The sequence below is a fragment of the Cygnus olor genome, chromosome 12 (assembly GCF_009769625.2).
Source record: "Cygnus olor isolate bCygOlo1 chromosome 12, bCygOlo1.pri.v2, whole genome shotgun sequence".
Lineage (NCBI taxonomy): Eukaryota > Metazoa > Chordata > Aves > Anseriformes > Anatidae > Cygnus > Cygnus olor.
The window spans coordinates 20,386,740-20,403,253 of NC_049180.1; positions in this window are offsets into that span (position 1 = coordinate 20,386,740).

The window sequence follows — 16,514 nt, forward strand, 5'->3', positions numbered from 1 at the left end:
GTTGGTCTTATTGTAGTTCCTTGAGAGAATAGATTTGATGAGCCAGCAGTGTGCTCAGGTGGCCAAGAAGGCCAACAGCATCCTGGCTTGTATAAGAAGCAGTGGCCAGCAGGTCTAGGGAGGTGATTGTCTCCCTGTACTCGGCTCTGGTGAGGCCGCACCTCGAGTACTGTGTTCAGTTTTGGGCCCCTCGCTACAAGAAGGACGTCGAGGCACTCGAGCGAGTCCAGAGAAGGGCAACGAAGCTGGTGAGGGGTCTGGAGAACAAGTCTTACGAGGAGCGGCTGAGGGAGCTGGGATTGTTCAGCCTGGAGAAGAGGAGGCTCAGGGGAGACCTTATCGCTCTCTACAGGTACCTTAAAGGAGGCTGTAGAGAGGTGGGGGTTGGTCTGTTCTCCCACGTGCCTGCTGACAGGACGAGGGGGAATGGGCTAAAGTTGTGCCAGGGGAGGTTTAGGTTGGATATTAGGAGGAACTTCTTTACTGAAAGGGTTGTTAGGCATTGGAATGGGCTGCCCAGGGAAGTGGTTGAGTCACCATCCCTGGGGGTCTTTAAGAGACGTTTAGATGTTGAGCTTAGTGATGTGGTTTAGTGGAGGACTTGTTAGTGTTAGGTCAGAGGTTGGACTCGGTGATCTTGGAGGTCTCTTCCAACCTAGATGATTCTGTGATTCTGTGATTTTGCACACAGAGGGGAGGAGAGACTGAAGTGAGGCATCTGTCATTTTCTTCCAGAGTTTACGATCCCTTAAAATAAGGTTGAGAATTAAAGGAATGCATTTCTCTCATATCGGGAGTTAAGTTCCTCTTTAAGTGGCCTCATGCAGAAGAATTCGGCCTCAGCTTAAATGGTTGTAATTTTCTGTGGTGCTCAGCTCGTTGGCTTCCCTTGTGCCGTACATGAGCTGTTCCTTTGCTGTGGGTGGTGTGAAGCCAACAGCTGTGCAGGTGTTGCACTGAATTTAATGCACATCATAGTAACAGAAGAATCAAGCTGAGAAGAGACTTCTTTTGTGATGCTGTTAGCTTTGGATTTATATACTTTATTAGCTATCGGGGCATTTTCATAATTGTGGCTATTGGTTAGACCTGCTGTAACTCCAGTAAAACTGAGAGATGCAGAGTTGCAACACTTACAATATGCAGTATGCACACAACCTGGATCAACCTAATTTCAGCATAGCAAACACAAAACAAAAGCTGTATATGACTTCTTAGCCTTTGTGCACATCTGCATTATTATAAATGCTAATATAATTCCGCAATGATAAATAATTAAACAATTATGGTCATGAATCAATAAGTTTAGCACATTTTTTCATCAGCAAATTGTACTGTATAAACAAGAAATATAAATTACCAAGTCTAATTTTCACTGAAAATTGTAAGCATTTTATATCTAATAATTAAAAAAGTATTAGAATTCAATGTAAGATATTTAGAACTTTAAAATTCTCCAGTTTTAACCAAACACCATTAAATTGTCATGTTTTATGTTTCTGAATCTGATTAACATTTTGAGATCTGACTTTTGCAATCATTCTCTTTGTTTTCCTCTGCAAGAACCCCCCCTGCTCAACCTCTGGTTTCTCCTAAGCACAGTTTATCAGCTTGAATCCAGCTTCGGTTGACCTCATTATGTTGCTTTTAAGAAAATATAACATTTAAAGAAAAACATTGCAGAACCTTTCTTCTAAGTTTTTGAAAGATCTAGCTATTTTTATCGTGTGCTAAACATTTTGCTGTAGAGGGTGCAACATGGAGGCAGGGAGGAGAGAGAGAGATTTTACAATCACGTTTGCACTTAATTGGAGGTCGTAGGGTTGCCTGTAAGCTTTTCTCCTCTCAGATCTTCGGCATTTATAACGAATCTGTCACCCCAAATACTGGCACATTGCTACATCATTTAAAAATAATCTTGCCCTATGCTAGATGTCGGGGTAAAAAATAGTCTATTTTTTCAGACGAAAAAGCTGAGTTTGATATTTTCATGAAGATGTGCATGTTTTCTTTGCTAAGTATCCTGCACAAACTCAGGATTTGCCACAGGTTACCGCGGTACAGCTGATCTTGATAGTTCACCATCGACATCCTTTGTGGTCATGCTTTAACCCAGGGAAATGCTTGATCTGCTCCTACTTTGACTCATGGGCTATTGATGAAAACCCTGTTTAGTCTTAGCCAAGGCATGTTAGACCAGGAAATCTGGGAAAATGGCAGCTGCGGGGTGGACCCAAGGGGGAAGTGTTGGCTGCAGGTGCCGTCTTCATGCTGTGGTGGCAGGGACATCCAGGGGCACAGCTGGACTCACTCCCTGTGGTCCAGGGCTCTGGGTGTTCCTGCCGGCCCCACACCTCTGGGGTGGGCACCAAACCAGCGAGGGCTCTCGTCCTCCTGGATTTAACCTAGAGTAGTGCCGGTGGGCTGGCTTGTTGGAGATGTTGGCGGTGTGTCGTGTCCCTGTGCTGGGATTACTTCTCTGTGGGGGAAACGCTCGCGGTTTGGTAAGCCAATAAACCAGTATTTATCCGACTGCCATGTGTTCGGTGGTGTGAATGAGGCACGGCAGAGATCCTTCATGGTTGCCCCATCTGCGTTTTTTCTACAAATGCTCCGTCTAAGTGAACATGTGAAATGGGATGTGAACAAGGTGACACTATGCTTCAGAAAATTTGAAAAGGTGATATGGTACAGAGGGTGGTAGGACCTGGGAAAGGCAGCTTCCCCTGGCCGTGCAGCAGAGTTTGAGGCTCTACAATGATTTTGTCTGCCTTCACATTGGAATTTCATAGTACTAGGTGAAGGACTCCATCCACTGAAGTGTTAAAGTTTATTCACATTTTTTTTCCAACAGATTAGAAGCCTCAGGAATCTCCATCAAGCTGGGAGATCAAGGACTTTTCCTCCCAGTTTTAATGCTTGTTGGCAAGCAATTAGTTATTTGTATTACAGAGAAGACTTACAAAGATAGCACGTCTAGAAATGTAAGCAAGTATTTTGCCTTTGGGGTGGAAAAATAGAAGAAAATATTTTCGTCACCTTCCTTTCTTTGTCTCCCTTCTTGTTTACCCTGTCTTCCTGCTTTTGATGACTAAGAGAAAGAAAACTACATATGGAATCTGAAGATCTTTACTTTGAGTTTTTTTCCTTGTGCTGCTGCATCTGCTCCTCATCCTCTAGCTTTCCCAACATGCTGTATTTCCATTTGTGGGTGTAAGTGTCTTTGCCTCTGATGCCAATGTCACTCTTCTTGTGGCAACCAGATTTTGTTTTACTGTATAACTCTTAGCAACATGTTTCCTGCATTCTGCTCGTTCTGTTGTGGAGTTCGCACTTTCAAAGTCTGGAGATATAGATTGCTCTGCTTATACATACATGGTTTTGTAAAATCAATTAAAGTCAAACCTCAGAACGCATTCGCTTTCCTCATGCAGAGTTAGTGGTTTTATGTTTCACTCCAAAGTAGGTCTGCATTGACCATCCTCGACCTCCGTGATCCCCATGCACCCAGTATTCTCAGATTCCAATAAAAAATATCTACAGAGAATTTTTTATAGCCACTAGGTGAAATTTTTTAGCTAGGTGAAAAGTATATATTCATTTTCAAGTTCAAGTATCTCTATTTAAAGATACTGATGTGCTAAAAGTCCTGAAACTTAGGTGGTATGGTGAAACTGTAGAAATTTCTCATTTGCCTCTTTGATAAATCAGCGGAACCTGTGGAGAAGTAGTATTGCAATCACACATTTAGCATATTTCTTTATTTTAGGGTATCTACATTTAAAACACTCAGATTCCACTTACGAAACTGGATTACAGAATGCACAGCAGGTTTAAAAATATTTCGGAGATGTTGCTTTCATGCTTCAAAACCTTGTAAAGCCAAATACACTCACTTCTGAAACTAAATCTTGGTTTTCAGTGTAAAAAAAAAAAAAAAAGGGGGAAGGAAAAAAAAAGAAAAATGTTTAATAGCACATATGGCATAATTTCATGTGACATCTGTTTTGTAACAAACAATATTTAGCTCACTTATTTGCTGAATGATACAGTACATACTGCAAACAAAAAGTCCAATGAACAGTTTTACATAGTTTGTAATATATCAATATTTATTGCAAAAGAATGCAAAACTTAAACATTTAAGCATGTTATTGATTGTAATATGCAAAACATTGATTACTGCATGCTGCCAATGCAAAGAAAGTCTACTGAATGCCTTATGGGGTATGAAAATTAGGTAGCTTTCTGAAAGAATAACTGATGTCCTCCCACTGGTGACATTTAGGCTTATGCCCCCTCAACCTAATTTGTGTCATCTTATAGGAGACAGCTGTCAATATATTTAGGATGGTTTAGCTCATAACAGCAGAAATGGTGAGAGACTATTGGCTTAATTGCATGGAGTGATTGATTCTAATGGAAACAACATTTAGAAACTCAAAATGCACTTTCTGTTGGCAGATCTAATAGAATATCATAATGAATTGGAGCATCACACATACTGCACTTTCTGCAAGGATTGCAAAAGGACAGTCGTGGTTTTTTATTTTATTTTTAATTTGATTTTAATGTTGAAATCATTTGTTTAAATAAATAAAAAAAACAAAACTGAAGTAGTACAGTGACATTTTGGGACAGAAACCAGAACATCTAATTGATGCTGAAGCCACACACAGGTGCAGTAACTGCCAAAGGAAGGCAGCGTTCAGGTGCATTGGCTGTAGGCACCGAAAGGATTGCACCCACTGTCATTAGCAATTGCACCACCGTGAGATGGTGCCAGGTTTGTGGGTGCCTCGAGCTGTCTTTGGTGGGTGCCCCAAACGCAAACCCTGCTGGGGTGATTCACCCAGGACCTGGGATGATTGCAGCATGGCCTCCCCATGAGCCCCAAAGACTTCCTGGGAGCATGCGGGCTATCACAGACCACAGCCACCGCTGGCTGAAGGAAACCCAGGGGAGCTGAGGCTTGCCTGGGGCTGGGGCACTGCAAGGGCTCTGGCTTTCTGCTCGTGCTCCTCACCTTGGTGTGGGATCAGTCATTTTGGCCATCCCCCAGTGCGGCTTGCTTGTCTAGAGGTGCCTGGGTGTGGGTACAAAAGCTGTCGTGGTGCTCTTGTGGGAGGTGCATTGGCATGGTCTGGTGCTGCGGGAGGTGAACCTGCCCAGATGCAGGGCAGCACAGCCTGTGCTGGCTCTGTCTTCTCTGGTGCAGCAGCAAAAGCTCTGGAGTAGTTGCTCTGCGTTAACTCTTTTGTCCTCTGGGAGTTTTACACAATAACCCCTTGTCTTTATAGACTCAGTCAAACTATTCATGCATCTGTCTCTAGTCTGGGATTTTTTTTTCCCTTAATAGGAATCCCGTTGCTTTTTTCTCTGTGTTGTAAATTCTCAGGGATATCTTACTCTTTCCTGAGTATCTGTATGGAAAGTCAGGATTATAAATTCTTCTTCTTAACTGAAAATGATGTGCAGTTTGGCCAGAAGCCATCGACATTCTTCTATCTTTTCTTTTTTTCTGCTCCTTTAAGATCTAGAAATGTGTAGGTTCTAGGGCGATTAATATGTGGTTACAGATTAAATGTTTTTTTTTTTTTTTTTCCCTTCCCCATAATTAGAAAGGTATGAAGAATCGGATGCAAGATTGAACAGTGTAAATCCTCCAAAATTAAAAACATTTCAGAACTGGAATAAATATTAATAAATTGGAGGCATAATGAAATGCTGTAGATATGTAAGGGGAAAAGCAAGCAGGAAAGGAGGGAAGATTTTTATAGACCTTAATTACAGCAGGGTTGTTAGTAAATTTACTGAATTGTAAATGTAAAAGATTCGGATGGCCTGAGTAAAACCACATATTTAAGCCTTCTAAATGAACATTTCTGTTTTTTGAGTAATTTGTACCATCTGTGTCAAAATTCTGAGCCTAAGAAGAAAAAGCAGTGGAACAAATGTTGGTTCCATAAAACAGTCCTAGTTCATTGTTGAAATTGTCACACATTAACATTGCAGGCCATCTGGGTAGACAAAAGACTCTAACCAGATTGCTAAGATGATTTTATTGGTCTGGTATTAATCAGAATGTGGCATAATATTTAAGCAGAAAAAATGATGAGGTGAAGTGGAGTGCCTATAACTACCCGAACTGTGTGGTAGTTGCACAATAATCTTATTACACCATAGAGCACTGTGTTTCTAAGCAAAGATCCTAATTCTGAAACGTAAATAACAAGCTATGTGATATTTCCAATTTATAGTTTAAAATAAAATATGAAACTTAAAGAAGTAATGACTGTTGGCATATTGCAATGCAGAGATTTAAAGGCCACAGCATGGTTATATTAAATTGTGGTATACCCACAATCATGTTGGAATTAACTTTAATTTCTTTTTGTAACATTGTAAATCAGATTACACTTCATCTCAAAGAATCCAGAACTCGTGATTTACAATTGATTTTCTACGTTTTGAATCTCTACACAGCGCAGCAGCTTGCCTTCTCTCCAGGATCTAGAAATGAGGGTATGTATGTGCATGTATGTGTGTGTTATGTTTGTTCTTGAAAATCCTCGTCTGCTTTCTCTCCTCTTAGAGACAACTGGAAAGTCCCTCTCCCTCTCAATTCTCCATGATCTTGACTCTTTCTAGTTTTTTTTCCCCTCTATCTCAAAAAGCCAGTGAGTATTTTCACTCCTTTCTCCCAACTTTATCACCACTTCGAAAATCCCGTCCGCCCTTCTGTATGGAGTTGACCTTTTAAATTCCCCAGCACAGCCTCTGAACATACCGAGACATCCAAGCACCATGGAAAACCTTGTCTGCTGAACATTTTTACACTTTCTGTAATGCATTTGCTGTGAAAGCCAACCCTGCTGGTGTGAGGTGGAGGTGGGAATCAGTGAATCCATCATTACATTCAAGAGTGGCTGTGCCCAACCTCCTCCTGGGGCAGGAGAGGGTAGCTGTGGTGGTGATGGTCCCCATCTGTGGCAGGTGTCACTGCCCGCATCCTGCTCCCTTCCTGGGAGAGGCGCAGCCAGGCTGTGCCTGCATGTTGCCATTGCCAGTTTCACAGCCAGGGCTGCTTAGATGTGGCGCCGGACTGCCAGCTGGGCTTCGTACAGGGGACTGAAACTTTCCTATTTGTAAAATACTTCTGATCCTGATTATCGCATTGAGTGCATTCTGTGAAAGCAGCTGTAGCACACTCTTGTGCCATTTTCCTGCCACAAAATACATGGTAGGATGGTTTCTGCTCTGTAGTTTCCTACTATGAAATTCTCCTCTCCCTCAAAGCTTGTTTTCTGGGAAACAACAGTCACCCATACAAAGCTTTCATTAGAAGGAGGCTGAAATTGTCCAAAGTTAAGTATTTGCGTAGTTAAACAGGGCATCTGATGTCATTAAGTATACAGATGCCAAATTAATTTAGCATTGCTTTGCTTTTTGACTCCTGCATTAAATTATTAATCTGGGAGCAGAGGGAGACGGAAGGAAAAGGCAGACTGTGGAAGAGGGATGAAGACAGCAGAGGACTGGCAGGGGAAGGAAGGGTTGTCCCATGGGAGACAAATGAGGGGAAGGGTGGTCAGATGGACTGGAGCAGAAGGCTGGAGGGGGACAGGCTTGGATCAAGAAGTCCAAAACTGTGCAGCGTTTAGGCAGTACGCAGTGCCCCCATTAGTGGTGGGGTTGAGAGGCTGGGCAGAGCTGTGTGTGGCCTGAGGGCTCTGCCTGGGCCTGTGCCGGGCGCTGGCTCCCTGACGAAGCTGGGTGGGCAGCAGGCCGCAACGTCAGGGCCTTGGGCAAAACCTCCCCCCTTGGGGCAGGTCTGGAACTGGGCAAAACCAGGCCCCGCGAGCTGCTGCAGGCCGAGTTCATTGCCTGGGCAGGAGCAGGCCCTAAGGAGAGGTCCTGTTTAATGTCTTGGTGCTTTCTGTTTGAATTGTGTTTCTTGGGCCTCAGATCTGCTGGGAGGATGGGTAGCCCAAAGGCACTCGCAGCATACTTGTCTCTTGCTGACCACGATTCTCTGGAAATGTCTCGCGGGTGAATGCCTGTTTGTGACAGACCAGCAGAATGTGTCTGGAGATGAAGTGGTCTTCTCTGTGATAGAGGGCGTTTCTAAGCATGAGTACCTTGGGTAATCATGTTGCGTGGTCTTCTGGCAATATACTGCTTGGCATAGACTTGAAAGGGGATTTTCCAACTTCACCAGCAATTTTCTTTACTCAATTCTCATTAATATCACGTTTGAATGTTTAGAAATGCTAAATACTGGTGTTAAAAGATGACTGAAATCTTTGCTATTTGACTAAAGGTTTTTCATGGTTTTGTCTATTTAATAAAAGATTTATCAGCCATTACTGTGAAATTGTACAGTATAGTTTACATTATACCCAATTAAACAAAACATTTGGGATTGTCAGTTAGCATCACAGTACTGGCTTGGTCCTTGATGACAGACAGCAATGGTGAGAAGATGTTGAGGCAGCCACACAAGTGCTGTGTTATCAGCCACATACAAGTGAATTGTGGATTAAAATGCTATTAACATAGCCAATTAAACATGGGAATAAGCAAACCAGTTAAATCAATAATAGTAACCACCATATCAGAGGACTGGTGCTTTGCTCAGTTTGCTCATCTGAGGACCACCCAGGATGACAAAGGTGAAGCCGGAGTGTTTTGTATATCAGAGATGAGGATGACAACCCTGAGCACAGTGCTGACGGCACTGTCATGGCATGAAAAGCAGAAGTTGTACTGAGGGTGGGAGATTATCTTCCTTCCTAGATAAAGACGGTCTCTTTTTTCTTCTCTTACACTCTTTTTTTTTTTTTTTTTTTAAACTGCTACATTGGAAGTGTATTCTAGGTCTGGTGTACTCTGGGGCTCTTTAGCTGCTGTAATTGTGCCTTGTGGCCAAGATACAAGTTTGGAAATAGCCAGTGAAGAGCATGGGCCATCTGAAAGGAAGACTTCACAGGGCTCACCTACATTAGCAACAGAATAAACAGTTTGTTATTTCACAGCAGAATAGCCAACTGATTGTTTGCTCTCTGATCCCGAGCCTTGCACATGGCCACCAGACCAGCACACCCATTTCACGCTTGGCACTGAAGAAGGGACCAATCCTGCAGTATAACGTATATTTCCTAAACCACCCAAGGTATCAAATGCTTTAAAGATGTGTCACTCTCTTTAGTTCTGGTACACAATTCTTTCTGTTAGTTTCCCAAATTGTTTTATTATATATCCTCTTAATAGTCTCTGTTTCTAATGAATGCTAACCTTGGTTTTGAATACGCATTTCTCTGTCCTGGAGTCACTAAGACCTCCAATTTCTGCACCTTTAGTTTAAATGGTTGTTAGTCTATTTTTGTGATGGTTCAGTATGGTCTCCTCACCAGGACTTGTGCTTTCTGTTTCAGTTCAGTATAAATTTACTTTTTTTCCAGTCAAATGTAGAAACTAAATCTGTATAAAAGTTCCTGTCTGCACTTATAAATGAGAATAACCCAGGAATGAGAAGATTGGAAGTCCTTTGAATTTTTCCAGGTGTTAAAACTAATTTCTCTTCCTGGTCAACTGGCTTAATTGTCTAGTCTTAAAGGGTTAAGTGATACCTATAGTAGATCTTATCCTGATGTCAAACGATTTCTCTGGATGGCTGGTATCCTAAAGCCCAAAGCCAGCAAAATCATTCCTCTGCAAAAAGTCAGCATCGCTTTATTGAAACCCCCATTTGAACAGTGAGGTGAAGCATCACTGCTCTATTTATCTCTTAAGACCACCTTCTTAATCACTACTCCATTTATCTCTAAGACTGTGTTCTTAATTGCTGGATGTTTGACAATAACAAGAGTGCAGTGGGTATTTTCAGTCTGAGATCATTCATAAGAACAAAGTGTTGAGATTTCCTCTTAATTATTCATCTGCATCCATTTAAAAATACAAAATGAAAAATACTGATCTCTTGTTTATTTTTTTCTATACTGATTAAAAGTAGTCATTCTTTAAACAATAAATGGAGAAGGAATTATTTGAAACATACTGCAGGGGCTCTCTTCAACAGACTAGGCGTTTCTTTTTGTGGTGTATAAAACACCTGTTAGGAAGGCCACTTTGATGGTGTGTTGGATTTTGTCCATAGTTATTCAACTATAATGACCTTTAAAAGCAACTTGCAGCAAAACAGAGGGGAAGAAAAAGGCAAGAGCCCTGTTTCCAAAGTCAGCTGGGCAGGTGGTGAGTGCTGTGTCGGCAGCAGTGTCCCACATTATGGGAATACTTTGAGTAGGTGGTCCCACTTTGGTTGTAAAGAAACTCGCCCTGTTTTCAGTAGCTGCTTCACCCACCTGGTGAATGCCTGGTTGACATTATGATGCTAATATGTGAACTTCTGTGTTTCAAGCTGGTGTCAGGTGTGTCTATCCAAACTGCTTTATTCGTTTGGATAGTAGCTATCGTGTGCTCTAGGCTGACTGCTGTGGTCTACCCTATACCAGGGGTGGACATAGGCCTTCTGGCATTGTATTAAAAAATATAATGAAGTATTCTAGCACTGAAGAGAGTTCCAAAGGTTAAAGGCAGGGAGACAAAAAGGCATGTAAGAGAATTAAAACTGCTCTTTTATGAAACCTTGCTGCTTGGTCTGCTGTGGGGGTGGCTGTATGTCACCAGCCTCATTGGTGAGATGCTTTCTATGCTTTGTGGTGCTGCAGGTTGGGTGAAGTCCCAGCCCAGGTGTCTGTGGTGTGCCAAGAGAGTGTTGTAGTGGGACTGCAGCCTGGGCCTCCATCTATTCTCTACCTAATTCTTGTTCCTTGGATGTTTCGGGATCCGGCTCCACAAATTAGAATACAAATGAAGACCTCGATTAGAACTTTGGGGATTCTCGAGACTTTTCTTTGTACCTGAGGCAGTGCTATGTATGCTGATTTTAAACACGAAGCACTTTTGGCATGCTTCCTCATTTCATACAATCTCTCTAGCAGACTGTTTTCTTACTGTAGTTTCTCTCTTGTATGTATATTCAGAAACACTGTGTATGTGCCTGAATGCATGCAGCTCTGGGGAGTAACACATAGCCACGGTCAGCCCCTGTGTGCTGTGGGTCATCCTGCCCCACCAAGGCATGGAGGGAATTTGGGCTTGCTGGCTGCCCTGTTCCCATCCTGTTCTGATTAGCACTGCTGTAGGCTGGGGCCTTTCTGGGAGCTTACTGACTGACTTATGGGTGATGTGGCCCATCGTGGATGTGACCAAGGGCTGCAGGAAGTCATGGTGCAGTTCTCAGATGCCTCCTGGTGTCCAGCCCTACTGCTCCTGAGGAGCCAGTCCAAACCACCTGCTGGTGCAGGCAATGCTTCTGCTTCCTTCCAAGCAAGTCCTACCCATCTCCTCAAGCTCTTTAAAGACCACGTGTGATTGGAACTCTTTTAAATAGCCATTTGAACAATTTATAGATAAAACTGTGATATACCAGCATTTAGATGCACAATGTTTTGGAATAGAAAAGTCAGCAAAAAGAACAAAATGAGGGCAAAGTGTTTTGGAGACTGGCCCTCACTGAAGAGGGGGAGAACTGCTGGGAAACCCAGGCTGAAGTGCAAGTTGGAAAAAGGGAGAGGTTCTGACTGAAAGAAAATCAGAGGTTAAATGCAGCTGCACTATGCTTTCTGGTGTGTTTTACTGGGAGGCTGAAGCCTGCGTGTGGAATGTTTCGGCTCAAAGGGAATGCAAACATTGTCCTGGGCTCTGCCTCTAGGCTGTGTGCTTTGGTCTTTGTGGATCGTATTTAACATTGGGCAGTGGTATTGCTGCTGCTTTGTCAGGCTGTCAAGCCCACTGGGAAATGCAAGCCAATTCTGCTTTAAGTGTATTCTTCTTTTTTTATTATTTTTTTTAATTTTTATTTTTTCTGTAGACCTCCTAACAGTAAAACAGCTTTTGCCTATGATTACTGCTTTACGACAGGACATGATGAAGTGTTTAAGAATTTCTGTAACTTTGGAATTATCTTTACATTGGCCCCCGTTAAGATTTCTGACAATTGCCGTTAATCTTTAGTCCAGGGAAAAAAGCTTTTTCCACACCATATGGACTAGACCAGATTTATCTGCTGCCTGTTGTCCTTCATGGGACACGAAGCACATTCTGTTGAGTGATGGATCATCTCCGGATGTGTCGTGGCCAGAGCATGTTGGCATGTACGAACAGTTGACAAAGTCCTCCATACCCACATTTGGTCGATGTACTTATTTGCAGCCTATTTTGCTATTTTATTTCCACTGCACTTAGTGTGCATTTTCACACTCCCATTTCACAGGCTCCATGAACACTGCTAGGCTGGAGATCAGCTTCTTGTGCAATGTGCTCAGTGAAGTCTTCTATTTCCCAACTGTGAATCAGTGCAAATGTGAGCCATTAAAGCCTATGATTGACTCCAGACTAAGGCTTTACTCCCAGTTTATGCACTGTTGAAGGCTAGGTTTTTTGTTCTTTGATACTCGTGTTTTGTAAAAGCCTCCTGGCAAAATCAGTAATGCAAAGTCAACTCTTTACTAATTGATTTGTAATAAAGAAGGTATTTATGTGGCCTGAGAGTTGAAAACCTCAAACTCTGTTTCAGGAAGAGGTTCTACCAACCTACTGTATTTTAGGGTGTGTAAGCACTGCCAGGAAGTGGTCTGCTCTCTGGTCCTTTTCTTTGAATGTCTGAAGCTATGTGGTACTGACAGCATATGATCAGGGTGTTTGTGTTAATGCACCTGGTCTTGGGAATGGCAGTGTATTTCTCTTTAATCCACAAAAAAATGGATCTCTTGAAATGCTCCATGACTCCATGAGTAATACACAAATGGATCAGGAGATGAGTAGGGCTTTGTTCTACAGTAGCAAAAGTTAAAGTTTCCTTCAGTGGGATCAAAATGCTTGCAGACTTTATTGAAACTTGTCAATTTAAAAAATATCATTTTCCCTTTTAGGATAGTGGTATCTAGCATTGAAAATTAACTTAGATATTTATGTCCTGAAACAGATGATTGCTAAGCAATTAGAGTAAAACAAATGTATTTGCAAGTTTTGTATTTTCTTCAGTTTTGTTTGCTACTTCCTGGCTAATTTTACCCATCAAGACTTCTTTATGGCTCTCTTTTTGTGTCTTGTCAACTCAGCTGAATTAAAATTAAAGCATAAAGTGAAATGTTTATTTAATCATGGCGACATTCTTAAAAACTTGTGAGGTTTCCTGTATCACTAAGAAAGGACCTTCAAAACTTCCTGAACTTCTTAAAATGCATTCCTCAACACTGATAATTAATGAAGATATACTAAACAGTGAAGCAGCATTTAGTCTGTATTTGAACAATTAGTAATTTAGATGAAGTTCTCCTAGTGTGTCAAATATGCTTAACTTTGATTTAAAAAAAAGTCTCATAAAATAATCAGATCTTTCGCACAAGAGTATTTCTACCTAATTTAAATTCTGGTGATACAACAGCCTTAACCATAATATTTTTAGTGAGGGGAAGAAAAAACGATTCAGTGTTCAATTCCAGACCTTCTATAGAAAGTATAAAAGAATGTTAATGGAAAGGAAAATGGAGTCCAACAGTGGAATTCACACAGCTTGGTTAATTACACAAATATTAATTCATGCAGATTCTCAGACCAGATTTCACTTTGCTACTTGACTCTTTGTAGACTTGTGTCCCATCGTTACAGCAAAGCAAAGACTGAATGATGCCAATAATCTCAGGCTGTTCCCTGATATGATAAACTTTGTCAGAGAAGAATATAATTGACTCCAGGTTCTATACTTAGCTGTTAATATACATAACTTCTTCATAGTGTGTGTGTGAACCATGGAGCATGGGAAAGCAAATGAAGTGTTAATTTTCCAGAAAGAGCTTAGTTCTGCCCAGTGATGAGTGATGCTTCCCAGATTCAGAAATTGACTTATTTCTGTGATTAAAGTTAAGCACATGCTTAATCTCATTGATCTGTAACATCAGTATCTGTTCAATCCAGAGCTGCAACTGGTGTTGCAAACACTGAGTAGAGGTGACTGGGCTTTGTGTCCTGATGTTGCCCACCAAGTTTCTTGTGGACTGGGAGGTGCAAAAAACCAAAAGGTAATTGCCTGAAGATGGACTTCTGGGGCTTCTAAATTCTTAACTACAGTTGGTCTTTCCACCTTGAGTTTTCATTTCTTAAGTCCTGAGTGAAATTTTAGTCACTAACCTTTTGTAACAAATACAGATTTGGGTGGAAACTGTTTGAAGGGAGAGGATGCAAACTAGGAATAATCTGACTGGCAGTGCTCTAGATGGCAGAGAATATTAAACTAGAAAAATTACAAAGGAAAGATAAAAATTCTAGGGCTGTATGTCTGTGGTGTGAGACAAATAACAATCAATAGCATACATTTGTAGCCTGTTGTAACTGGGGAAATAAATAGGAATATAATGGTGCCCTCTAGACCTGGTGCTTCTGCTAGTGTGCACATGTCCTTTGCATACTTGGAAATATAAATGCCACGGCACCAATATCTAATAACATCTGAGTGCAAGTTCATTTGAACTGCTTAGATGTGGGGCATAAAACTGACATATGCTACTGAAAAACTAATTTTATCTTCCTGGGGCTATTTTTGAGGCCTCTTTCATTTCTGAACTATTTCTTCTGTAGAATACCCTTCGTCTGTCCTTAAAACACACTGGAGAGGCAAGCAAACAACTTGTCTAGGATGCTTATTGTTTGGTTTTCTGTTGCAATTGTTCTGTTTCAGGTGAGAATTAGCTCTTTACAAATGTCACTCTCCCTCCCCCAGTAGTGTTTATTAATGCCCACAATCACCTTTCGTAGTTTTGCTAGGAAAATCTTTATTCCCAAATAATCTTTACTCACCAAGCTGGTGTCCACTAAAAGCATGGGCATTTTTTCACACCGTTTTAGATAATGGGCTGAGTTTAAAAAAAAAAAAAAAAAGTGCTATTCATATAGTACCTTTCATCAGTGGTAGAATTGCAGTGGTTTATTTGAACAGAGGTCAGCTTTAACTTTCTTGTTTCATAACCTCAAACATAAGCGTTCTTGGTCAGCTTTAGGACTGCTGATGAGATGAGAAAGGTACCATTGTCTGCCCACCTTTAATGTTAACAGAATTAAATAAGCTTCTTTTTGTTCCTTGATCTTCAGTTAAAAATAAAAACAAAATTAGAACCATTATAAGCATTAATATCTATTTTCAAACATGCAGGGGGGATGGGAATCCTTAGAAGGCATAAAGGTTTACTTTGGTTGGGAGGAAGCCCTTGGGAAGAAAGTACATGGGCTTTTGTAACGAGTTGCATTCCAGCTAAATAGACCTCAGTGTCCTAAAGTGCATTTCTGGATTGAGGGATAATGTTTGGTCTTGATGATACTATATCTGAGAATGTGTAGCATCAAAACTAAATTTATTTTCCTTTTAATCACCAAGATATCACTAATAAACTGACATGATTCTTGGTACCATTTTCTGTGGCAGTAGTTTATAATGGAAAATAACAGGAGGAAACCAGTGCCTCAAAGGTGACACGAATGTCGGATTTATATGGTGATAAGAGACATTAGACCAATCCTCCAATGTACAAACTAAACAAAATTGCCTGGTTCTGAAGTTTTCTCATAAAGGTAGAGGCAAAGGCAAAGTGACCTTTTTAACCCAAGACCTTAACAAAGGTTTGTAAAACTTTCTGGTCTCTTTTGAGATTAGTTATCAGGAGATATGCATGGCTTTGTCTGTTGGTGATTAAATTATACTGAATTTAATTTGAGTGGGAGAGCTCAAGCAAGGCAAGTGGCATGTGAAACTTGATGGTTATATTTATTGGGTTAAAAGAAAAGACATACAGGTACTCCAAGGGAAGTTACAGTACTCCTGGTTTTTATTCCACTGCCTGCTATCTGGTGAGTGGTAGGCTGAGGAATGCAGCATCATCCATTTCTTTTGTGGTCTCGGTTACCATAGAGCACATGCAATGTACAGCAAAACAACAAACATTTCCTGCTTTGTTTTCCTGGCAGTTTTCTGAGTTCAGTATTTTGGAATTAAAATGAAATAGTGTGAATCAATGTAGAGCACACAGAATACCTCATTTCTTGATCCTCTGATGAGCATTTTTAGAAAAAAAACCTGCTGAAATATGCATCATAATCAATCTGATGAACAACCAATGGAGAAGGCTTTTAAATATTTAAGAATCTCTGTAGTAGAGAATAGCACAATTTTTTAAAATGAGACTGCAACTTCCTATAGACTGTCACAGAAGTCCTCCATATACGACTTTCATGCCAGAAGGTTTAAAATATCTAACCCAGGGTAGTTGAAGTTGGTATCTGTTGTGGCCTCTCTGGATTGCACTCACAATCTTATTTTGGTTTCTAGGATGTGCCCACAGCATCTCTCCACCCCTCTTCCGGCAGGACCAGCTCCTGCTGCTTCTCACCATCCCTGTGCA